Source organism: Toxorhynchites rutilus, chromosome 2 (assembly GCF_029784135.1).
Source record: "Toxorhynchites rutilus septentrionalis strain SRP chromosome 2, ASM2978413v1, whole genome shotgun sequence".
In the NCBI taxonomy this organism is placed as follows: Eukaryota; Metazoa; Arthropoda; class Insecta; order Diptera; family Culicidae; genus Toxorhynchites; species Toxorhynchites rutilus.
In genome coordinates, this window is record NC_073745.1 from 214,738,976 (window position 1) to 214,766,814 (window position 27,839).

The following is a 27,839-nucleotide window of genomic DNA, read 5'->3' on the forward strand; positions in this document are numbered from 1 at the left end:
AGGAGCACTTGTAAAGCTTCGTGGACCACCATTCAAAAACCCTTTGGACTCTCTCATATTTCTAGGTATGTAAATCCAAAGTTTGTTTTATCCCTTTTGTTTATTTAAGGGTCATTAGCATTTTAGTTGTAACAGAGCCGAATTTTAATCGTGTATATGTCACATTGTTTATCATATCTATAATTAGCACATTACACAGTAGCCATTTTTCGCCATTTCTATACCATTGCACATGGTACATATTTACACAGTAGCCATTTAGGCGTAAGAGTTTTCCTTCTGTTCTTCCATTATCCAGTTAGACCGGACAGCGGAGACAGTTGATTGATCATTGTTGAGTTATTTATAGAACAGCAGCCCGATGTGTCTCGCAGAGCAGAGCAGTTGTATGGATGAATCGATCTTATTTTGACCGTGGATCGATCTCCATCGCTCATGATTGTTGCGTGGACGTAGTTATTCTGTAACAACACAGAGATGTCAATGAGGGCCCTGAGTTTTGAACTCACGATCGATCGCTTATTAAGCGGACGCGCAACCAATGTGGCTACGGAGACCCCCCACAAGCTAAGTTGAATAAAATAAACTAAATCGGTGTTGTACATAGTCACGAGGAGGACAACATTTGTTGAGTGCTAGCAATTTTTTTTGAATGTTATGTGAATGTTCATGTTTTTCGGGAAGAATTGCAATACAAATGATTTTCATTCATTTGTTCATTTTATTCCGGAAGAGATTGGTGTGTCAAATTTGCATATAGGGCTACATTTACACATCTAACAGTCGTAGAACAAGTCGTATGTGCACTCTATAAAAACTTGTTCTAAAATGCAGCATCAATGAATGGAAATCTCCTTCATCATTTGTCTTTCTGCTCCAGTAGCAACAGATGAATTTACGCTGCATGATCTACAACTCCCCAAAAATCCATTTACTGTATTAAGCTGCTAGCAGCTCATTTGAATAATTAATAGGAACACTCTCACAGTTTCCCAAACACTCTAATTTACAAATCCCAAACGAGGGACTAAATGCTCAACTATTACAGTCAGTGAACAGTTTTAATAATCATGGCATTTTTTTTTTTGAAATAGATATCATCCGTTGAAATATCAGAGTCAATAAAAACGATATGATTTACAAAAAAAACTAGTCGATGGACTTCTCCAGGGGTCCAGCATTTTTTAAAATCAACACAAAAAAGTGTTGTACCGTGTTATTTCTATCATAATTTCGCCAGTATATGGAAAAATGTACACTAAAAACAGAAATTAGTTTGTTTTTTAAAGTGGGTCTATGATTCCGTCGAGTACGAGGAGCACTTGTAAAGCTTCGTGGACCACCATTCAAAAACCCTTTGGACTCTCTCATATTTCTAGGTATCTAAATCCAAAGTTTGTTTTATCCCTTTTGTTTATTTAAGGGTCATTAGCATTTTAGTTGTAACAGAGCCGAATTTTAATCGTGTATATGTCACATTGTTTATCATATCTATAATTAGCACATTACACAGTAGCCATTTTTCGCCATTTCTATACCATTGCACATGGTACATATTTACACAGTAGCCATTCAGGCGTAAGAGTTTTCCTTCTGTTCTTCCATTATCCAGTTAGACCGGACAGCGGAGACAGTTGATTGATCATTGTTGAGTTATTTATAGAACAGCAGCCCGATGTGTCTCGCAGAGCAGAGCAGTTGTATGGATGAATCGATCTTATTTTGACCGTGGATCGATCTCCATCGCTGATGATTGTTGCGTGGACGTAGTTATTCTGTAACATAGTCACGAGGAGGACAACATTTGTTGAGTGCTAGCAATTTTTTTTGAATGTTATGTGAATGTTCATGTTTTTCGGGAAGAATTGCAATACAAATGATTTTCATTCATTTGTTCATTTTATTCCGGAAGAGATTGGTGTGTCAAATTTGCATATAGGGCTACATTTACACATCTAACAGTCGTAGAACAAGTCGTATGTGCACTCTATAAAAACTTGTTCTAAAATGCAGCATCAATGAATGGAAATCTCCTTCATCATTTGTCTTTCTGCTCCAGTAGCAACAGATGAATTTACGCTGCATGATCTACAGCTCCCCAAAAATCCATTTACTGTATTAAGCTGCTAGCAGCTCATTTGAATAATTAATAGGAACACTCTCACAGTTCTTTCATCATGACAAGCGCGTTCCCAGTATTTCAGGCTTTGAGTAGTGCTGATTTATAACGTAAAACCTTCAACCCGAACATAACAACACGAACCTCCCTCCCAGAATTGCCGACTACCCAAATTTCCTTTCGTCGTTTGAAAGTTGGCTACCGAAGAGCAAAGTGTAGAGAGTGTAGTTTTCTCTCTATTAGATGAAATCTCGTAAACCACAAAACATAAATAAAACATTAATCCTGGAAGTAGAGCAACGTAAAGCGAGCCACCTCCGACTGTGTGGATTGTGTGGGCGGTAGTGGCGTGTCGACGGGTGCCTTCCCGTCTAGGCTCGCCCCCCTTTTTGCCGAGAGTGTGTTTTCAGATGAGCGATAAGATTTTTCGGTTTTATTTTCTCAACTGCTGCAAAGTTATTTGGGGATGTCGGTTCTAGACGAATTGAGGTCAATGAAAAAGTAGTTTTTAAGGATTGAACGGTAACCTTGACTCGGATAGAAAATCTTAAATTGTTATTTTGGTTTTCATGTAATAGTATTATGATATTATATTACACTAGAAATTTTACAACCATTTTCATAATAATTCAATACAAAAAAATATTTAATTTTCTTCAACTTCAAATGAAAGTTCCTCTAAAAATGTCTTCTTCGTATTTTCAGCATCTTGAAATAGTCTTCGCGAAGTCGTCTTCCGGAAAAGATCTGCTGATATTGTAACATTTCATTTTCTAAAACCATGTTTGTTTAAAATGTTATTGTTGAACATTTGAAAGGAACATATTTCATGTTTTTAGTTTTCCTAATTTGTCTTAAATTATTTTATTTTTCAATCTAAAAATGAATAAAATCCTAAATAGATTTAAAAAAAACCAAAAGACCATCAAAAACTATAAAAATCTTATCTTCTTTATTGGAAAGCGTTGTATTTCTTTACAAGAATATATAAAAATTAATAAATTATAATAAAATATGGAAACTTTTCGGTCTCATTGTAAAATAGTGTTGTTTAGTTCGAATCGAAAATGATCGTTAATACGTTACACGCTAATCGGCAATTTGAGCATCTCTGAACAGAAAACACCAAAATAAAAACAACCTCAGCTGCTACTCGGAACTAAAGCCATCAGGCACCTCTCGTTGGTAACTGTGAAGCCGAAGGAGGTGCACCTTCATTCTCTCTCTCTCTCTGAGTGTGTACTTTTTTATCAGTTCACCAAAAACTGAAAATATTTATTGCTTCCAAGATTTTCCCCCACGAGTGTTCAGGCGTTTCTGTTTCTTTTCAGTCAACACGCAGTTCAGGGCTGTCGGCGAACTCTCCGAACTAGTATGTGTATGCTTCTGTTGTTGCGGGTCTAATTTTGGGGAAGGAATCGTGTGGGAGGTAAACTACTTTCCTATGAGCTATCGGCGCTGCTGCTGCTGCTACTATCGCTGATTTCATTTATGTTTTCTTTTTCGCGGCTTTCCGCGGTGGGAGGCGAGGCGAGGTGGTGAAGTGACGTGGGTAGATGGCATGAGCAAGCTTGTAAAAGTGGTGATGAAATTTTAAAAGTATTTACGCTCTTTTCAAAGTACACTTGGGTATAAAGCTGCCTCCGCTGCTCGATTCGTTGCCCATTCACTCTGTGTTTGGCTTCCGGTTTCCTATTTATTAGCGAGTTCGGAAACTTTTCTGTTGCTTTTCACTAATGGAGTTTGATGTAAAGAGAGTTGAATTTGAAAAGGCAGCAACTTTTAGTTAAATACGATGAATGCATTAAGGGTGAGAGCATGGAATGAAGTGAATAAATAAGCAGCGTATACTTTTGCTAAGTGTGATTTTGTTTGTTTGGTCCGATGTTGATCTCTGTGGATGCTTCTCTTTTGTAATTCTTGGTTACATAACATTTATATGGTGCACCATAAGTCACGAAAAAGATTAATTGCAGAATAAAAGTTCTGTTGTTTGCTAGTGGCTTAAATAAGCAGGATGCTTCTAGAACTATAGAAAATTAAATTGAAATAACAGATGAACTGTGTTTAGTACCATGAATTCTACTTTATTCTAAAGATATATCTTCGCCATTTATATTCGAATATTCAAATGTATGATGGACACCTCAAATGAGTCAAATGTGGAAATTAATTTTCAATCTCTTTTTGCAGCAATGTAAGTACCTTATACCAGCCATTACATATGAAACCGATATAGTGGTTCTCAGACTTTCGTCAAATGTGGTAATTTTGTTTTTTATCGCAAAACATTAGACCCGTATTTTTCTATTTTTTTTATCAGGGGGCCCAATTCTATTTTAGGGTGGTCCGAAAAATCAAATTTTTCGACTTTCTCCCAAATATGAGTTTTTTTGACGTAGGACTACGTCTAACCGGAAGATATAGGGGGTGAAATGGAAATCTAGGCACTGAACAAGTAGGAGAAAATGCAAGATTTGGAACGCTTATAACTCGCGCATTGCTCAATAGATCGCAAAGGTTTTTGCATCAATTGATAGGAAATATATCTACGCATCTATCATAACGAATAACATTTCATTTTTCTTGAGATAAATAATTGAATAATTGTGAAATATCAAGCATTGTCAAGATGCACTATGTGCCCATTTTTGATTGGTCCATTTTGTGCTCCTCAAATCGTACCGACCAAAACGGGCAACCAGAGCAGCAGCGAAATAGAATGAAGCACGATTGGAAAGGAAAAAGAAAAAAATGAACGAAACATTGGTCGTAGTCTCACACATGCGTAATTCTCGAGCCAGCCAGTCAGCAGCGCGTTAGTACCAGTGCACTAGTCCACCTAGCAGGCGACATATAGATTCGGCCGCCGATGTTATCGAGTTAGCTGGCAAAGCACATTCGGTTCGGTGGACATCAAGACAACAGGCAGTTGCAGCGAGTGACGAGTGGCAAACGCAATCGCAAAACGGCAGCAGGTAGTAGAAGAAAAAAGTTTGTTCTTTACACAATCTGCTTTGGTGGCAAATCCAGAACAAGGCGGCATTGAGGGCGTTCGAAATGGTTTTTTTAAAAACCACGAGTACTAAGTTTTCTAAATTGGAACCATTCCATAAAACAAGGCGCTTTTCAGGGCCCTTAAACCTTCCAAAAAAGAGTTTAGGAAATACAGTTCAATGCTTTCTAAAACATTATCCAAAATAATAATAAAACACAAATTGATTTTTTCATCATTTGTTTGCCAGTATCTGATGAGTATGCGAATTTGGCAGTTGTTCTGAGCTTATTGATAGTTGGGGACTTTCCTGATTATTCAATTTTCATCAATTCTTAAATTGTTTCCAGATTGAATGTACAGTAATTTACAATTAGTTCGACATTTAGCTAATTGGACGGACATGTAATGCGACTTATTTAGTTAGACATTTTTGTAAACATAGAAATCCAAATTATGACCCCACATTGAAAGTCGACACTGTACCACTGTCTTCGCAAATGTTCAATTACAGGTTAAAATCGCCTCCAATGCAACACTGAGTGGCGCTTCGGCACGTCGCATTGAATGTAATTTACTGTACAACATGTCACAAAGCTGGATGGGAAGAAATTTTCCAACTGTGAAAGCTGTGGCAAGTGGCAACAAATCGCTAAACAGGAAGGTTTAGCCGAACAAGATGGGAATATCGAGTGATAACAAAACAATAAACTCTTTAGATTGAAGATAATTTTGTGATCCTGGAAAGGACCTTTTTTAGCCTTCATGTGAATCCAACGAGCGAACAAATCGTAATGAATGTATTTTTTTGCCATCGCTCCCTTTTAACGCTCATTCGTTCGTCTCGTTGGACTCGCCCCTCTGGCTGAGTCTGCCGATTTGTCTCTATCCTGTGAGTGTGTACCGCTAGAGTATAAAACACGCGGACCCCAAAAAAATATCTTATTTTCTTTCAAACCGTAAACCCGTGTGGTTGTACGGCATCGGCATCGTGGACGTAACAAAGGAGGACAAGTTAAGGGAAAGGCAAAGTCTCACTCGAACCGTGCAGGTCTCCAGTTCCCTGTTGGTCGCATTCACTGATTGCTCCGCAAGGGTAACTAGGCCGAACGGATTGGTGCCGGAGCACCAGTATACTTAACAGCGATTATAGAGTTTCGGCCGTCGGAGTGCTTTAGTTGGCTTGCAAAGCTGCTCACGACAATCAGAAAACCCGCATCAAGAACAGAGCAGCTTCGGTTCGGCGCTCATCAAGGCAACAATTAGTTTCAGTGAGTGGCAAAGTGTTTCTCCGGCAGGTCGCATTAAATGTAATTTACTGAACAACATGTCACAAGCTGGATGGGAAGAAATTTTCCAACTGTGAAAGCTGTGGCGAGTGGCAAACGCAATAGCTAAACAGGAAGGTTTAACCGAACAAGATGGGAATATCGAGTGATAACAAAAACACAACAACAGCAGGCGATTTTTTTCAGCGAACATGGTGGTTTGTGTATCTTTATAGTGCTGAATTTAAAGTGTTTTTTGTGGGAAATAGACGGCTGGAATTAGAACAAATTTGTTCCACCGACGGCGAATTTTAAATATTATCAGGATAAGTACCTATTGAGTGCATGCTGATAATTGTTGTGCGTTTTTAAATCAAATTTATATCACGGCTCTACGGCTCGCTATCGCTCAGGATAGCCACCGTAGCTGCTTGAGCTGTGTTGTGTATCGTTGTATTGTTTTTTTGTTGTCTCTGCTTTTGCCATTGCTGCCGCGCAGGGCACTCTCGAGATGAGCGAGTGCAAGGCGTGCGACGGCAAAGTAATGATCAGTGATGATCCTGTTGTTTGTGTAGGTAAATGCGGTGTTCGATTTCATCGGCGCTGTACTTCGCTTACAAAAGCAACAGCGAAACTGATAACAGAGAATCCGAACATTCAGTTTATTTGTGATGAATGTTTGTCGGACCAGAAATGTGGCGTGCGAGGTGATGCTTTAGACGTTGGTGGATTGCAAAGGGAGATGGAAAAGATCTCACTTTCGCTCTCTGATGTCCGAGGAAGCTTCACCGAGCAAATAAACATCGCGTTTGAGAATGAGCGAGATAAGCTTATCAGATCTTTCGACGAGCTTTTCAAAGAGAAGATGGCATGCTTCGAGAGCAGTGTTGCCAAAAAGTTGGAAAATATGAAAAGCTTACTCTCTGAAAAAAATAATGTTGACAGAAATTTAGCTGTGATGAACAGGAAGCGACAGGTTAGTCCGAGCTCAATTAGTGCTAATTTGGACACTCCGAGCAAGAAAATTATGTTAACGAATAAAAATAATGATTTGAAAGAAAAAATGTTTAGAAATAATAATAATAATATTGAAAGTTTCGCTAATGTCGTGGCTCGTAAGGCTCGTCCAGTCATTGTGGTAAAGCCAATAGAGTCTGACAAGAAAAATGATGATACAAGAAAAATGTTGAAGACTAAATTAGATCCTAAAATACACAAAATAGAGAATTTCAGGAACGGTAAAGATGGCTCGATTATTGTTGAGTGTGCAGCAGGGGATAATATTGAGCAAGTGAAAAGTGGAATTGAAAGCAATCTTGGAAAAGGGTTTAGTACTTTTATTCCAAAGCCAATAAAACCAAAATTAAAAATTATTGGGATGAGTGATCGATATTCCTCTGATGTTTTCATTGACTACTTAAAGAGTCAAAATGAAAACATTCCGATCAAGGATGTCAAGGTCGTTGTTGAATATGAAAATCCACGCTTGAAGTATAATAAATACAACACGATAATTGAAGTTGACCATGATACTTACAGAAACCTGATGACTGCTAGTAAAGTAAGTGTCGGGTGGGATAAATGTAGCGTGGTTGAGGCCTTTAGTGTTTTGCGCTGTTTTAAATGTGGAGAATTTGGGCATAAGAGCACAGATTGCAAGAAAGAACAAACATGTTCAAGGTGTAATGAGAAACATAAAACATCTGAGTGCTCATCAACTGAATTGAAATGCATAAATTGTATCAAAGTTAATAATGAACAGAAGTTGAATTTGGATGAAAATCATCCAACTTATAGCACCCAGTGTCCTGTCTATCGGAGACTGCTGGAGAAGAAAAAAAGCGTCATTTTTCAAACCAAATAGCAATCCAAAAAAAAAAATGTGTGAATAAGTTAGCAATAATTTATCTGAACATAGCTGGGCTTTCTACAAATTACGCAGAAATGCGATATCTTGTAGAAAGCATGCGTCCTCAGATGGTTTTTCTTTCTGAAACTCACATAATCGATGGAGAATCATATGATCAGTACAAAATTCCGGGCTATAAAGTTGCTTTTTGCTTGTCGCACTCCAAACACACTGGAGGTGTTGCAATTTATGCAATAGAATCAGTCAAATTCAACACTCTTTCAAACGAAGCTGTTGAAAATAACTGGTTCTTGGCTATTTCAGTTGAAAGAGGCATGCAGATGGGAAATTATGGAATTATATATCATTCCCCCAGTTCTAGTGACCAGCGTTTTCTAGATATTTTGGAAAACTGGTGGGAAAGCATTGTTGATTGCAGTAAGTTAAATATAATTGCTGGTGATTTTAACATTGACTGGCTTAATGCCCGAAGTTCGAATCAATTGAAACAATTATCACATTACTTTACCTTAAAACAATCTGTTAACGAAGCCACTAGAATATCTAAATATAGTAGAACTCTAATAGATCACGTGTATTCTAATTTTGCCACTGTCCATTCTTCTACACAGGCCAAATTAAAAATAACTGATCATGAGACAATTTTTGTTTACATTGAGAATGGACAGTATGACCGTGACGGAAATAGAATAAAAATTAAAAACTGGAATAGATATTCCAAAGAAGCCATGTCTCAGCTTGTTTCGACAAGCCTGGATTTTGAAGCAATGACGGGACACCTGAATGATAAAGCAGCTGTTCTGACCGATATTCTGAGAGAGTGTACCAATAAATTAGTGGTTGAAAAATATATTGAATTAAACAATTCGAACAGCTGGTACTCTTTTGATCTGCTGCGTCTCAAACGCAAAAGAGATAAAAAGTACAAAAAGTTTATAAAGACTAATTTAGAAAATGATTGGAATAGGTACACCTTCGCGCGGAATATATATTCACAGGTCTTGAAAAGGACTAGAAGTGAATATATACAGAGGAAAATCGATGAACATCAAAATAATAGCAAAGAACTATGGAAATTATTAAAAAAGTTATTAAATTCTAAAAATAGTACACCGCGATCCATAGTTTTCGAAGGGTCAGAAGAACAGTCAGACCAAACTATTGCCGATAAATTCAACAGTTATTTCGTCAATAGTGTTCTGCTGATCAACCAAAGTATTGACTTGGTCAGCGAACCTGACGAAATAATACAGCCGATTAATATCAATTGTAGACTAGATTGTTTTTCACCCATCACTTTTGCTGAGTTAAGAGATATTTGTTTTTCATTGCAAAAATCGGCTGGTATCGATAATGTCAACGCAAAAGTGATACAAGATTGCTTTCATGTCATTGGACACGATCTACTGGACCTAATTAATGAATCTTTACTAACTGGGCACGTGCCAACGGTTTGGAAGGGATCCCTTGTGATTCCGATCCCCAAAGTTAATGGGACGGATAAAGCCGAAGAGTACCGCCCTATTAACATGTTGCACACATTAGAAAAAATACTAGAACTTGTTGTGAAAGTCCAGCTGATGCATTATGTAGATAACAACAATTTGCTAATACCGGAACAGTCGGGATATCGAGAGAGACACTCTTGTGAAACCGCTCTGAATCTGGTGTTAGCAAAATGGAAAGAGAATATCGAAGCGAAAGAGACTATATTTGCGGTATTTCTGGATCTTAAACGCGCTTTTGAAACAATTTCTAGGCCCTTATTGTTACAAACATTGGAGCGCAATGGAATTGTAGGAATGTCGTACAAATGGTTCGAAAGCTATTTGTGCGACAGAACTCAAAAGACTCGTTTTAATGATTCTATTTCCGATCCCATCGGCAACTCACTCGGGGTGCCGCAGGGAAGTGTCTTAGGGCCCATTTTGTTTATTTTATATATAAATGATCTGCGACGGGTTTTACGATATTGTGATATTAATTTGTTCGCGGATGATACTGTCCTGTTCATCGCAGCTAAGGATATAAAAGAAACCGAGGATCACATAAACGAAGATTTGCATTCTCTGGCTCAGTGGCTTAAATTTAAACAATTGAAATTAAATGTTGGCAAAACAAAATACATGCTGATTTCTTCAGTGAACTCCAGTATTGACGTAAATTTTGAAATAGATGGTGAGACATTAGAACGCGTGAATGAAATCAAATACCTAGGAGTTATCATTGATGACAATTTAACCTTCAAGTCTCACATTAATAATGTCATCAAGAAGATTGCCAAGAAATACGGCGTTTTGTGTCGTTTGAAAAAAGAACTGACGGTGAACAGTAAAATTAAATTGTATAAATCATTGATCTCACCGCACATAGACTTTTGCTCGTCGATCCTATTCCTTGCAAACAATACACAATTAACGAGATTGCAGCGTTTACAAAATAAGATTATGCGTTTGATTTTAAGATGTAGTAGATACACTTCCTCTAATTTGATGTTGGACGCGCTACAGTGGCTATCTGTGAAGCAAAGAATTTATTACTTGACAATGGTGTTCGTCTTCAAAATTTTAAACGGTATGCTGCCTCGATACTTGTGTGATCGAATTGAAAGAGGAAGTGATGTTCATAGATACAATACTAGAAACGCGGATGATGCAAGAACACCTAACTTTATATTCAGTAGGTCGCAGAACTCGTTGTTATACAAAGGAATACATTTTTTCAATTCGATGCCCAGAGAAATAAAACGTGCGGCAACAATGGCAGAGTTTAAGAGAATGTGTATTTCCCACGTAAAATCTGTTTTGTAAACAGGTTCTCGTAATTTTTTGTCAAATGATTTATTTATGTTTAATATCAATTGAAATTAAAAAAATATTTACAGGTATCTCAAACTGCCATGTTCGTACTGATGATGATGATGTTTTTTTTTGTTGTTAAATTTGTATTGTTAAATTTGTTAAAATTGTAGATTATTATTAAAAAAAAAAAAAAAAAAAATTAGCGTTGTCTACGAAAGTTTGAGCCTCGCGCGCGTTTGGTGGGTCTGGACAAATGTTAATAATGAACACTGGCAGAAAACTGACACATAATGAAATTTTTATATAGGGTCTGGAGTGGAAACTGGAATTGGGATAGCTCATTCGGAATTGTCGTAAACTATCTTTCATCAGATGGTTATATCGATTATTTCTGATTGTAGCAGATCTCTTTCATGTTCTAAGTAGAAACTTTTAGATATTGGGTTCAATTCCCAATCAGTCAAGGATCTTCCCGGGTTGGAAATTTTCTTGACATGCCTCAGAAAAAACATTGGGCCTGAAGTTGAGACTATGACTATGGCAATGTCAATATGGATAGGAACATTGTTTGTTTTTTCGCAGTTTGTGCCTATTTTTACTGTTCTATTAATAGATATTTATGCCTGCAACAGATCCAGTTCGCTTCGTTTTTTTTATAATACTGGTCTCTTGATATTTTTAAACTTAATTATTATCTATAAGATAAATCGTCCTGCTCAAACCTTTGTAGGGGTATGAGGTGGGCCATCATCATCATCATCATCATCATCAATCATCAACAACAAAGGTTCTTTTCAGAACCATCAACATATTCATAAAGAGTAAACAGTAAACTAATCCATTTTTCAGGTAGATAGGTAGGTATTCACGTAGGAGTAGAAAATAAAACAATATATTTAAAATATATATTTAACAAAAGCTGTCCCCTTTGTATAGTCCTACGTCACTCCGGTTATGTCCCCGACATTACCCACCCGTCTTTTTAATTCATAATTTTTGAACCACTGAACCGATTTAGATGATCGAAATATCAAATTGAAGCCAATGAGCTAGCCTCTTATCCGGACCACCGGTTAACTTCGAAAAATCATAGAGTAGTGTGGGGCAAAGGTGCGCACCTAACTGTTGTCGTCCAATAACTCTTGAAATAAAAGCAAATAAAATTTAAGTTGCTTACCAAATTGTAACTATATATATAACCTTCGAAACGTAGTACAAGAATTTCTCGAGTTTTGTTTGTAGTTAAACAAAAGCCTATTTTAATACAAAATGGCAAATACGTACTTTTGCCCCATAGTGGGGGCAAAGGTGCGCACTTATTGAATTGTACTTCTGAGGTGACTTGTAACAAAGATAAATTCTTTATCATTACCAGCGGAAGAAGCATCATTACCAGAGTGTGTAGACACCATCCAGTGGGGAGGAGGCGGGGTGCTGTATGATATTTTATGGGTGGAGATGAGTGGATGTTATGGTCGAAAATACCACTTGGAAATTATTGGGAGGAAGGAGACTGACAATAAGAGATATTTGAAAATGTCCAACATTTGAAACAGAATTATTTTTATTAACAAACTGGCTGACCCGGCGAACTTCGTCCCACCCACAATTGATATATTGATATAAATCATTTCGAACACTCAAGTTCCCACAGAAATTATTTCTATAATAATAATACATAATCTATACTCGTGGTATATAATTTATTTTTTGACATATAAACCTGATGCAGACTAAGGCGCGTCAATCCTAATACTGACTGTTTCCGTTGCTCCGTTCTTGAGTTAAATCGTGAAGAACGGACATCAAATCATTTTTATTGTTATAGATCAAGTTTATAAATATATAGTTACCTTCACTTGATTTATTAGAAACTCGTTGTTGAAAAGACAAACAACAGAGAAACTGGTACAAATTCGGTACCCCATTTTGTACTCGAATTCGTTGAAGAACATCAATTTATTGATCCAAATCAGTTTGAGTATTTAAAATCGGCTCACTATTCGATTTTGAATGATTTTTCAAAAGAGGCACATGAAAAATTTTCGAGATTTCAAAAACAAAACTTGATATTTTTCAAAAACACAGATATTTTGGGTTTTTGGCATCTGACGTTTGTTACTACATTACTAGAACACTTTTTTTTATTCACCACCAGAGTGCGTTAATTACCGCCGGAGATCCGGGTGGGTACCAAATTACCCACGGGGTACCGAATTACCAGTTCCTCTATTTATTTGAAGGTCATTGTGAAAACATAAACATAAACGAAACATAACCGTTATTGAATTGAATGCATGATGAAAATAAAAACATTTTTCATTTGGAATTCATTTTGAATTATTTTTAAGCAAGTGTTTATTTTTCTTCCTCATCTTGGATTCGGTTCTGAGGATACCGACGCTTTGCCTTGGAGCGCTGTTGCTTCGTTGTGCTGTTGTGTGGTTCGAAGAGACAGACGATGGTTCCTCGTGCAACTAGAATCCCAATCTCTTCCTGACAGTTTAGCAACTTGATTGAATTTGTGCTGGAGGTTGTTGGCTTCCGCTAAATCAAACGTCAGGCGCCGTCAAATAAGTTTTCTTCTTGTGGGTCCCGTTAAATTTTGGTTGAAAATATTTTATAATTTTTTTTTCAGAGCAAAACACTATTGCGAACTTTTACCCCACAGCCACTGCGCACATTTGCCCCAGAAACAATTTTTGAACTAATCGAATTTTTTCAAAAAGCTCTCAAACTTTTTCACAAAAACGAATACTAGAATAAAGTTTTCCTTGACAGTGTAGTTTCGAACTTTCCAGTTATTTTAGATAAGTAAATCGTCATCTCCAAAACTAAAAAAATGGATCAAAACATCGCAAAACTCTTTTAATTTCATAACTTTATGCCACTTTCATGAAATTTGTGTGAGCTGCTGGTGTAATAATGTATCAAACTAATACACTGTTGCCGAAATTTAATGCTCGTTTGCTTAAAAAGGCCAATGCGCACTTTTGCCCCGTGCGCACCTTTGCTCCGCACTACTCTATCTCAAAAACGAAAAATCATAAATAAGAACAAAATTACCATATTTGACGAAAATCTGAGAACCACTATATCGGTTTGGCATGGAATTGCTGATACGGTAATGTGGTCAGTTGCTTGTTCGGTAATTTGACCATTGACTATTGATACTGTATTTTTTTCATTTGACCAGCAACCTGCACTTCTAAAGTTATATGAATTGATGCTGTATTGATAGTCATCTCACGTTTAAAGAGTTTTATGACTTTTGAACCACCCTGTAGAACTATAACTCAAAACAGATATCACTCTCTCGGTAGCCAATCGGATTTAGTTTTGTGCGCATATTACATGGGGGACCACTAGTACACCCAGGTTTTTTTTACGCGGGGGATACGTACCTCGTAAAAAAAACCGCGTTAATTGGAAAATCCGCGTAAAAAAAACTGCGTTAATTCGAAAATCCGCGTAAAAAAACCGTGTTAATTGGAAAATCCGCGTTAATTGGAAACTCCCCGTAAAGAAAAAAAGGTCACATAAAAATCCTCTTGAGAATCGTGGTGGGGTGCGGCATACGCTCTGAGGGGAGATATGAACTGAGAGAGAGAAGTGATGTTGCTCAGGTTTACGCGCAAAAATAGGAAAATCCGAGAAAAAAAAACCGCGTTAATTGGAAAATCCGAATTCGAGTAAACATTTATTGTAACTCATTAGATGAGCGATTTTAGGGGGTATGACGAAGCGAGGTGGTGTGTGACAAAGTAGTTGTCCAGCCTAAGTTAAATTTTATGGTTTAAATGCTCAAAAAGGTGCGCCTGAGGGAGAGATGTGATATTGCTCAGATTAAAAATAACATAACAAATTAATTCAAAAAAATCCAAATGTTTAATATCTTTGTTTTTTAAATTAATAGAACACAGATTCAACCAAAAACTGATAGAATGTATCGTACAATGCTTAATCGCTATCGTAGATAACACCACATCGTCGGCGTTTCAACGGGCTGTCGACAACCCATTCTTGCACAAGCTTTATGCTATCTCGAGATACTTCTTCTTGCGCTTGCAGATTCATCAGCTAGCGACCCAGCTTGTATTTCTCCTGGAAATGCTTTCTCTGCAGCGCTAATTGCCTCTGTTCCAACTCTAACTGCTTCTGGTCTAATTCTTTCTGTTCTGTCAGGCATTTGCGTTGCAAAATCTGTCCTCCGACTTGACGTGGTCGTACCCATCGAACATGGCATGGGCGGTGGTGAACAACGCGGGCAAATTGAATCTGTGTTCGCTACAGATGCATCGAACCTGGCACATAGGTGCGGCACTAATATCCGTCAATAGCACTAAGTTCCGTCATATGGTCTCAGGAAGCATGAGGGACAGATTTGATATTGCTCAGTTTTTTTTACGCGGTGACCGCGTTAAAAAAACCGCGTTAATTGGAAAATCCGCGTAAAAAAAACCGCGTTAATTGGAAAATCCGCGTAAAAAAAAACCGCGTTAATTGGAAAATCCGCGTGAACCAAAACCGCGTTAATTCGAAAATCCGCGTAAAAAAAACCTCGTAAAAAAAACCGCGTAAAAAAACCGCGTAAAAAAACCTGGGTGTACCAGCTATAAGGTAATGGATGTTCTCTTACGAGGCAAATGGATCGATTCGTGGTTAGCCGACAAACCGGCCGATTATTTCCGCAAAGGGATCCGTGAATTGCCAGAAAGATAAGAAAAAGTTGTGACTAGCGATGAGCAATACTTTGAATCGGGGTCCGAAATCTTCGAAGGTGAAAAAAGAAGACCGACTCTGCTCTCAGTAGCTTCGCTTCGACTAGAATTGCTTCGGCAGTCGCACACAACAAAAAGTGACTTGACTAGGAAATGAATTGACTAGCGTTGACTAGCGAGGATGACTGGTGAACTAGTCCAGTCAGTGGTTATTTTAACTGACTCGACTAATGAATACAAATCTGTCTCCTCATTCAACTGACTTCAATCCCAACTTCCATTTCCCCCTGACACTAATTTTGTACCCGCGTACGCAATCTTAATTTACGTTCGTTCCTTCCAATTGTATTTAGGTACCTGAGAACCTGAGAAGGGGAACGAGATAATTTCTTTAAAACCTATATTCCGTGCGATATGTCGCGCGTACTCTGTATCGAACTTCAATCGCGATGGCGGAGAGTTATCTTTCTTTGCGTACTAGCTATAAATAACAGCTGTTAAAAACGTCCTTCTTGGAGGCTTTGGACCCTCTGCTCTGGTTGTCAATAGTTTCAAGTTGTTTTTCGGGCATGCTTCTATAGAGATCCGTCATTCGCAGGTGGAGTTTTTTTATTACACATCCTTCGTAAATGCGAAAAACATAACAACGAAGTTGTCAAAACATACATTACAGAAATGTTAAAACTCGAGCTTGAATGAAAAAAACAAAGAATTGAGGTTTGGTTTGGCCATGCACCTTTATTGTCGAGCAATAAATACGATTCTTTTCAAGTTCTATCCAAATTTAACCCTATTATAAACCCTATATTTCTATAGAGGTTCTAGAAGAAAAGATCCTAAAATATTGTTTCACGGTAATGTTCGAGTGGTGGGAAACGTTATTTTGATTTGCTCGAACGGTTGATGAATGGTTTATTTCGTTATTCTACATATAAATACTACACGAAGTTTCGAAGGAAGTTCTTTTTCTCAAGCATTGGAATAGGTAAAAAAAAATCATTTTAGAAAAATCAAAGCCAAACTTCTTAAAATAACGATTTTACAGGATCCAGTTTTCTTCCAGTTTTTTTAAGAGCAATCTTCCAGTTTTTTGGAAAAATATTAATGACAATCCTGTGATATAGTCGTGTCGGTAGAGAGAGATAGTGACTTAACGCCCGACTGACTGTTTAGTCGTTCTGGCGGAGGAACTGCGTGAAGAAGCTAAAAGTCATTACTAAATGAATACGGATATAGTCAGTCAGATAGTCAACTGGCTATCCTCAGTTGACTATGACTATGCAGAGCCCTGCTTTGAATATTAAATTTGTAACCATTTTTGCAGAATAGAGCCTTATTTTAAAAAACAGGAAGTGGGTTATATCTATGGTATAACCGCAAGGGTGACGTAGGACTGTCGTTGATTTAGAGATCATTTGTTTGAAGTTGAATCTAAATCCATTCTGAATGAATGAATAAATGAATAATTGGTGGCTTCGAAAACGAGAGCGTTGTACGTTGGAAGCTCAAGGTTTTATGCATCCAATATTGGATACAAAAAACCTTGTTCTGAAGAATAATCTTCAGAAGCTTTCCTGCTAACTGATTGACAAATCACAAAACCAAATGTATGTGGTCGCAGTATTATTACTCATTATTTTTCAGCAACGATTACATCTTTCCGGAATTTTCTCGATGCTGAATGGCATCCAAACGAAATTACTCCTTTCAGTTTGGCCTGCAAAAAACTTTTCTGAACTCTAATCCATCAAATTTGGAGCCCTGAAAAGGGCCGTTGATTATATGCTTAGCTAATATAGCTCGCTCTCCTTGGATTCGACGAGCCAGCTGAATGTCCTTGGACATGATGTGACGCGTTTTGCGTGGATAGCACAGAAATTGGTATCTTCGAATAGGCCTCCTGCAGCGTCATAACCGCGGAACTTTGGAAGCGCAAGTCGGTTTTGAGGTCCTGAGCAATTCCACGAATCAAATGCTGCAAAGGTAGCTTGCGGATCAGCAATTCGGTCTGCTTCTGATAGCGACGAATTTCACGCAAAGTTCCCGGTCGATACTGATGTGGCTTCTTCGCGCTTCCTGCGGCTGGTGCGCTTATCCGAGCTGCTTTCGTGGTGCCTTACCACCGAAAGACTGACGAGCTGTCTGCTTGGTCCCAACAAACGAGTCCTCACGGTGCGAGAGTAGAGTAAGAAATGAGCGAAAGCAAAGGAAGCACCATATTATAAGCCATAAAAGTATAGAATGTAAACCCCACCCTCTTTATTATATAAGCTTACTGTATACTTACTTCGATGTTATTCGTTTCTCTCCCAGGGTAAGCAACGAATATAATAAGGGTGGGGTTTAAATTCTATACTTATTTAGAGGCGAATGAATTGAAAAGTTTAAAGCCTCTTTAATCCAACATCATCATCATTTCTTTGTGTGGACACCGACTGGACAACATCGTTGCTGGACGAGCTGGACGGCGAGGGATCGAGTGCCTTTCTTAAGGCAAGAGAGCGGAGGTGGTAGCGCTGGAGTAGAGTAGTAGAGTAGAGTAGAGTTTTCAAAGGGCCTTTCTCAAGGCTAGAGACGAATGAACTGCAAAAGTTTAAAGTCTTTATAATACAAGACCTTCCTTCCTTTCATCATCATCATTCTATACTTTTATGGTTTATAAAATGGTGCTTCCTTTGCTTTCGTTCATTTCTTACTCTACTCTCGCACCGTGAGGACTCGTTTCATCGGGACTAAGCAGACAGCTCGTTAATATTTTGGTGGTAAGGCACCACGAAAGCAGCTTGGATAAGCGCATCAGCCACAGGAAGCGCGAAGAAGTCACATCGGTATCGACCGGGAACTTTACGTGAAATTCGTCGCTATCAGAAGTCGAGCGAATTGCTAATCCGCAAGCTACCTTTGCAGCATTTGATTCGTGGAATTGCTCAGGACTTCAAAACCGACTTGCGTTTCCAAAGTTCCGTACCAATTTGTGTGCTATCCATGCAAAACGCGTCACATCATGCCCAAAAACATCCAGCTGGCCCATCGTATCCGAGGAGAGCGTGCTATATTAGCTTAGCATATAATCAACGGCCCTTTTCAGGGCTCCACATTTGATGGTTTAGAGTTCAGAAAAGTTTTTTACAGGCCGAGCAGAAAGGAGCATTTAGCGAAATTCGTGGTGTCGATGATAATTCGATACCGATAGGTGCCATGGATATGGATTTTATAATGAAGAATATGAAATATATGACATGATGTAGTGAATATATCCCCATATCGAAGAAATCATTTTGATGAAACTGCATTATAAAATTCTTTGTGTACGAATGCCGCAATCGATAGTCGACTCTAATTTGCGTCCTCCGAGGAGGACTCGATTCCTCCTTTGAGCATCAATAATCTCTTTCTGGCAAAACGAAGTGTTTTTCAAAAGAAGTTTTCTGCCAATTTCCTTCAATCTCCAAACATCTCTTTCTCCCGTTTGTCGTTTTTGCGTTCGCTAATCCTTTCTCACAACACCCATTTCTCGTTTGAGAAAGTGTTGAGTTGACATAGTTTGCCAGTGCGTATAGAGCGGGAATACCTAAATATTCATAGCACCTATAATAAATTGCCAAAAGACGTGGTCTTACGTTGATCGCACTTGATTGAAAAATCCAAAACGAAATGTATTTGGTCGCAGCATTATATGAGTAGGAAGCAAATAATCGCTCGAAGATTACACGATTTTCGCGATGTGAAACATTTTCCGTTTTTCATGTTATGCATCCAATATTGGATACGAAAATTTTCTACTGATGGGGAAAAATAATATTCAGAAGCTTTCCTGCTAATTGAGATTGATTGAAAAATCACAAAACCAAATGTATTTGGTTGCAGGGTTGTATGGATAGAAAAAATTAAAATAAACTCTTTCGCATGAATGTATTATTCAATTCCCAGGGGAACTGGTAGATTATTTTACAGGAACGATGATAACAACGAGGGTTCCGCGCGCGTTTGTGTGAGTTGCTGCTGCTCCGATGTTTCAAGCGAAACCGTGGCATCACTCTCCTCCTGATGGATTCCTCTCTGGCCTAAGGCGCACAAACAGGCTCTTGGTAACACCGTTCATCAGCGCTTTCAAGATAAACGAAGTTAGGTCCACTACAACAGCGACAACATGCTCCAATCGCTGTGCAATTATAACTGAGTGGGATTTCCGAGCGGCGCTCGCTTATATACCGATTGGTGATTTCAATAGCCTGTTTTGAAAGCAATTTAAAGGCTATTGAAACAAGTTTTTTGATGAAAAAGTAACAAGTATATAACGCGTAGACATTTTACCTTTCGAATGAATTGTTCATCATACCATTTCGTTCAGTTGTTTAGGAGTTATTAACGCTCAAAATCGCGGTCTCCGGCGTAACGCTTTCGTTTTCGAAACTTTGATTTTACACCCCGGTATAGAAATGAAAGACGTAGTCCTACGTAAAAAAAACGAAGAAACTTACCGGTACATTGAAATTTTAGAATTTAAGAATTTCAATATTTAAGAGCTTAATATTTGGGAGATGTGCTCCCGTGGCCGAGTGATTAGCGTCCCACACTATCATGCCGGGTGTTCGGGTTCGATTCCCGTTCTGGTTGGGGGATTTTTCGTCAAAGAAAATTCTTCCGGCTTGCACTGTGGTCACGCGTATTCTAGAGCTTGCCACTTTAGAGTACATTCAAGGCGTGTTATTCAGCATAGAAATCTCAACCAAGTATTAATGAACGACGCTAGTTAATGAATACGTTGAGACGGCAAAAGTTCCACAGGGAACGTTAACGCCATTCAAGAAGAAGAAGATATTTGGGAGAACGATTTACAACTTTCTCGAAATTTGGTCATTTTGTTTACTTGACACTGAGTTTTTCACACTCCATACCTTTCCTCTTCATCAGAGCGGTTTCATGATTACTGTTGGAATTTCTTGAATACCCTTCTTCACAATTATAGTACGAACATATGTAATATCTAACAAAATGAGAGTAATTTTTATCCAAAAACATTAATAGAAAGATAACGAGAGATTGACGGGAGAATGTGATTGATGTATTTAGTCTCTATTCTATCTCTATATTTATTCATTTATTATTCAGCATGTATCTGGAAACTAAAGCATGGAATCGATTTCCGAAATTTACAAAAACCCGTGATTTGAAAAACATCTCTGAGAAGAGCAGTGATACATCATGATGCAAAAATTAATATTTGCCCGAGTGTCGTATTCGTTTCACTTTCAATGGGTTTTGAACGTAAACGTAATAAAACAACTTATCTCGCAAGGGTATTCCTGCAATTCCTTCCTCATGGTGATATGTTCACTGCGGTATTCACACACAACACAGATATGTATTTCGCAAACCGCGTCATTTCATTATGGTAGAGAGAACGAAATTCTCCTAACCACCGCACTGCTGCACAAAAAGCCGAAGTTCAAAGTACAAAGTATCAGTCCCGAGCGCGGAAACTTTATTTCACACATACTCGGGCAAGAGAGAAACCCGTCGCGACATGAAACCGAGAGCAAACGAAGTACGACATATTGAAACCAGCGGAAAAAATCGTTAGAATATACAAATGAAAGGGCAAAACTAACTGAACGACTGTTTTCAGTAAATTTATTCGAATAAATGGATAACTTCACTAATAACAGGAAGCACTATTTCATCACGAATCACGAAATAATTCTACCGCCTTAAAACGGGTGACGGAAAAAAATGAAACGCAGAGCGGAACGAAGTAAAATTACATCCGCACCTGACGGCTGTCCGATCGCTTCTCCACTTCCAACGTTCATCAATTTAAACCATTTACAGAATAGGGAGTTGTAATTAAATAGTTAAATAGTTAGTTGATTTCCTAACAACTTTGCTGCATATCATATTTCAATCGAACGTCTTGATTTCGAGTTATGTTTTTTCTATGAAAAAGGTCAGTGATCCTGGATATGCTCTTATAAAACTTTTTCTCATCCCAACAATTCATTTTTCATTCTTTTGAGATTTTTTAAAACGATTAAAGCTCTCGACCCTATTTAAAAATCTTTGGTAATTCACCATTAAGAGCCGTTCCCAATGCATACGCCGAGTCGTCTCCCTTTCGATGCGGCGAAAAGGAACACGACGACCACTCCGACAATACAAGTACTCTATTACAAAACTCTATTGGTTTCGGTTGGTGTCACGACTAACCACTAAACTTTTAAGGTAGCATGTTTTACCTTGACCTTGAACCTAACACTTGTTCCCACACAATAAATAAATAAACAAAAAATCTCTGTACAAACAAAACGAGCAATTGTAAATAAACTTAGGGTATATAAATAAATAAGTAAATAAATAATTGAATAAATAAGTGAATAAATAAATAAAAAATAAATAAATACATAAATAAATTAATTAATAAATTAAATAAAACTAACCTACGAAAAAAATACTCTGTGAAACACGAACCGGGGGGTCTTTTCCTATGACAGTTAATCACAATACCTTTTTCCAATACTCTCAATCAGAGATACTAACCATCCTTATTTTGCAGTATTTTCGGCACGTTCCCTGATATCCTGAGAAACACTCAATTTTAGCAGATTTTATAAAATGATCCTGAGTTTTCCTGATTTTTGTACTTTTTATTTTATCAGAATGAGAATAGGACTATGGACAAGAGACAGAGTGTTGTTTTTTATATTTTTTCTTGATAGCTTACATAACATATCCAAAAATCAGGTATGTGATTTTTGTCGTTTTTTAGTGATGATTTTTCAAAGTTAATATATTTTCAACTTGGGGTGCTCCCTTGGCCGAGTGGTTAGCGTCATAACTAACATGCCGGGTGTTCGGGTTCGATTCCCGTTCTGGTCGGGGGAATTTTTCGTCAAAGAAATTTCCTCCGACTTGCACTGTGATCACGCGTATTCTAGAGCTTGCCACTCAGAATGCATTCAAGGCGTGTTATTTGGCATAGAAATCTCAACTAAGTACTAATAAAAATGAAGCAAGTAATACTACGTTGAGACGGCGAAGTTCCTCTAGGAACGTTAGTGCCATTGAAGAAGAAGAATATATTTTCAACTTCTTTCAATATACCTATGCTCATTCATTTGTGGTTTAGCTTCACTAGTTTATGTTTTTTGACGTGGGACTACGTCTAACCGGAATATATGGAGGGTAAAATGAAAACCTAAACACAGAACATGCAGGAAAAAATGAAAGATTTCGAATGCTTATAGCTCGAACATTTCGTACTGGATAGGAGAGATGTTTGCATCACTTGATAGGGAGTATTTCTACGCATCTATCGCAACTAACAAAATGTTGTTTTGACGTAGGACTACGTCTTTCATTTCTATACCGGGGTGTAAAATCAAAGTTTCGAAAACGAAAGCGTTACGCCGAAGACCGAGATTTTGAGTGTTAATAGCTCCTAAACAACTGAACGAAATGGTATGATAAACACTTCATTCGAAAGATAGAATGTCTACGCGTTCTATACTTGTTACTTTCTGATCCAAAAACTTGTTTCAATAGTCTTAAATTTGCTTTCAAAATAGGCTATTGAAATCACCAATCGGTATATAAGCGAGCGCCGCTCGGAAATCCACTCAGTTTTAATTGAACAGCGATTGGAGCATGTTGTCGCTGTTGTGGTGAAGCTCCTCATTTATCATGAAAGCGCGGATGAACGGTGTCACCAAGAGCCTGTTTGTGCACCTTAGGCCAGAAGGGAATCCATCAGGAGGAGAGTGATGCTACAAACGGTTCCCCGGGAAGATCTCGAAGCAGCCGCTACACACACACATACACGCACGGAATTCTTTCCGTTTGGATCGAGAAAGATCCGGAAAATAATCTGCCAGTTCCTCTAGGAATTTAAAAATACATTCATGTGAAAGAGTTTATTTGAATGTTTTCTATCCATGTAACACTGTGACCAAATATGTTTCAATCAAGTGCTATTAACAGATGGTTATCGAGTTAGCATTAACCACTGGTGGGCTTCCAGTATCGAGGAAAATGTGGAAATATCTAATCGTTACTGAAAATAATCTGCCAGTTCCTCTGGGAATTTAAAATTACATTCATATGAAAGAGTTTATTTTAATGTTTTCTATCCATGTAACACTGTGACCAAATACATTAGGTTTTGTGATTTTTCAATCAATCGCAATCAACAGGATAGCTTCTGAAGATTATTCTTCCCCATCAGTAGGATATTTCCGTATCCAATATTGGATGCATAAAACCTTGTGCCTCCAACGTAACGCTCTCGTTTTCGAAGTTCTCCAAATATTCATTCATTCAGAATGAATTCAGATTCAACTTCATACAAATGATCTCTAAATCAACGATAGTCCTACGTCACCCTTGCGGTTATACCATAGATATAACCCACTTCCTGTTTTTCATTAGATAAACAATTGAATAACTGTAAAATATTAGGCGTTATCTAAACGCCCTAACTGCATCGTTTTGATTGGCCCGATTTACGGTTTCCCTAACACAGCCATCAAAACCAAGCAGCCTTGGGGAAATCGGCATTGCAAATACATGAAAGTAGGGGGACTTTTGTTCTCATCGAAAAATGTTCCCTAACACAGACTTTAAAACCATGCAGCGAAATCGGCATTGCAAACACACGAAAGAGCCTAGAGGCGAGTGAACTGAAAAGTTTAAACCCTCTTAAAGCCAAAAAGAAGAAAAAGAACACACGAAGGTAAGGGGAGCTTTTGTTCCCACCGAAATGTGTTCCCTAATAGAGATTTCTAAACCAAGGTGCCTGGAGAAATCGGTATTTCAAATTCATGCAAGTCGGGGGTATTTTTGTTCCGACTGGAATGTGTTTCCCTAACACAGACTTCAAATCCATGAAGCGTGGGGAAATCGGCATTGCGAATTCATACAAATCGGGGGTATTTTTGTTCCGATTGAAATGTGTTTCCCTAACACAGACTTCAAAACCGAGGTTTCTGGGGAAATCGGCTCTGCAAATAAATGCAAACTGCGAGTACTTTTGTCCTCGCTTGCCTTTGTGCAGAGTGGAATATGTCTGTCCTAACATGATCTTCTAAACTTAGGAACCTGAGAAAATCGTGCAGCCACTAGAAGCGAATGACATATATTTTACACATATATTTTGTTCTAGTCATCATACCAAACGTAAAAGGTCCGTCATTAAATTTACTTGTAACGAAGAACAATCAATCACAATAAATGAATTGACTTTACACGGCATTTGTTCATTTTTTTCACTCACAGAGCAAATATATTGAACTCAATTGAATTTGGAAACTGTTTCATTCAATCAAGAATTTAATCAATACAAACGAATGATTGCTAAGCTAAGGTAGTTCCACGTGAACCTTGCGGTTATATCATAGATATAACCCACTCATTTTTTTCTCCATAAATTGAAATGTTTTTTTCTATTTTGGATCTAGTACAATAAAATCAAATTGAAACTGAAAGTAAAAGCACTAAGATTTCATCCCCACAATTAAAAAGTATTTTCTCTTACAACGAATCCACAAAGAAAACTTCATATTCCCCGCCAACTGTAATCAGATGAACGGTGGAAACTTTTCGTTCCACTGAGAGCTTTGCCTTCGCTTCTCCTATCGCCCCGATGAGAGCATGCGTCACGGAGGCTGTGAGTTCATCCGAACGAGCGCAATCTGTAATGATTGGCAACTGTCGGACTGAAATTGGTACCCGCCGAATGCCGCTGTCGGAGTTGAGACGCAGCAAACCACGTGGAGTTCGTCTCCAGCGGAACAACCGGCCCGCCAGAGAGCCGCTCAGCTGATCGCGAACGCGAAAGGATGTCCGCTCTCAGTTGTTTACAAACACGGACTGGATGGCTTCCGTCGGGGAATGCCTGCCCGTGTGCACAGTTACTGCCGAAGAGTGGGTGAATGTTTTGTGCATCTCTGCGTGGGTGGGAGGCCATAGGTATCAAGAAAAATCTGTACACATCGCTTGCGCTCAAAAAGGTGATCTTAGTGACATTGAATATGAAGCAAAGAAGCCACTGTAGCACGTCTGAACGGCAAGTCGCACTGATCCGATGGTAATACACCGTTCTCATTCAAATATCCGAGTGCATTTTGACGTGGGACTACGTCTAACCGGAATATATGGGGGGTAAAATGAAAACATAAACACTGAACATGCAGGAAATAAATGCAAGATTTCGAATGCTTATAACTCGAACATTTTCTACTGAATCGGAAAGTTATTTGCATCAATTAATAGGGAATATTTCTACGCATCTATCGCAATTAGTAAAGTGTTATTTTCCATTAGGTAAATAATTGAATAACTGTAAAATGTTAAGCGTTATCTAAACACCCTTACTGCCTCGTTTTGATTGGCCCGCTTTACGGTTTCCCCACCACAGACTTCAAAACCAAGCAGCCTTGGGGAAATTCGGAATTGCAAATACATGAAAGTAGGGGGACTTTTGTTCTCTCCGAAATGTGTTCCCTAACACAGACTTCAAAACCAAGCAGTAATGGCGAAACCGACATTACAAATACATGAAAGTAGGGGGAGCTTTTGTTCTCACCGAAATGTGATTCCCTAACACAGACTTCAAATCCAAGGAGCGTGCATGAAGTTGGCATTGCAAATACATGCAAGTCGGGGGTATTTTTGTTCCAACTGAAATGTGTTTCCTTAACACAGACTTCAAATCGAAGGAGCTTGGGAAAATTTGCATTGCGAATTCATTCATTCGGGGGCATTTTTGTTCCGACTGAAATGTGTTTCCCTAACAAAGGCTTCAAAACCAAGGTGTCTAGGAAAATTGGGAATGCAAATTCATGCAGGTCGGGAGTATTTTTGTTCCGACTGAAATCTGATTACCTATGAAGACTTCTAAACCAATGTGTCTGGGGAAATCGGCATTGAAAATACATGCAAACTGCGAGTACTTTTGTACTCGCTTACCTTTGTACAGACTAGAATGCGTTTCCCTAACACGGCCTTCTAAACTTAGGTACCTGGTAAGATCGTGCAGACACTAGAGACATTGCATTTGTTCAAATTTCTTCTCACAACGCAAATATATTGAATTCAATTGAATTCGGAAATTGTTTTATTCAATCAAAAATTTAATCAATACAAACAAATGATTACTAAGCTAAGGTAGTCCCACGTCAACCTTGCGGTAATATCATAGATATAACCCACCCATTTTTTTTTAATTATTAAGTACTTCAAACATGTGCCCCTGCCAGAGTGGTTAGCGTCCCACATTATCATGCCGGGGGCTCGGGTCCAATTCCCGTTTTGGCCGGGGGAGTTTTCGTCAATGGAATTTCTTAGGACTTGCGCTATGGTCACTCGTGTTCTAGTACTTGCCACTCCAGAATACATTCAAGGCGTGTCATTTGGCATAAGAAATCTTGACTAAGTACTACTAATAAAAAATGAAGCAAGAACGTTGAGAAGATAAAAGTCCAGTTAGAAATCAGGGTGTCAAAGAATAAATTGTATAGCGGTTAGAAAGCTTTACTTAGGTTGATAGAAACAAATTATGATTTTTCGGAATAAAATTAATAGTTAAAAACAAATTAATTATATTAAAATGAGTTTTCAATTAACATTAAAAACCACAACTTTTTAAGTTTGTTACGTCAAAACTGTTATTTATATCCACAAATTTAGATATGTCACAACAATTCTGTATTAGATTTTTTAATATTTCAAATGGAAGCAATTGAATTGTCCTACTACGTTTTGAAATAGAGCCAGTTCGAGGCAAACAGAGTACGAAAGAAAAAAAAAGTTCAATAACTCTGTCATTGTTGAAATTCGACCATATGCATAGAAGGATTTTTTCCATCAAAAATGATCCCCTTGAAATATTCCGGACTGTTTTTTTTATGCGAGAAAGGTATTTTCTGATTTTAAGGAAATGAATCAAAAATTCATAACATTAATGTTTTTTTCAGTATCCCATTTTCCGGAAACTGGCTTTTTGAAGCATCTACCATTTACTCAAACCTGAATGTTTTCCTGTGGGAGGTTCAATCGAATGGAATTAAAGT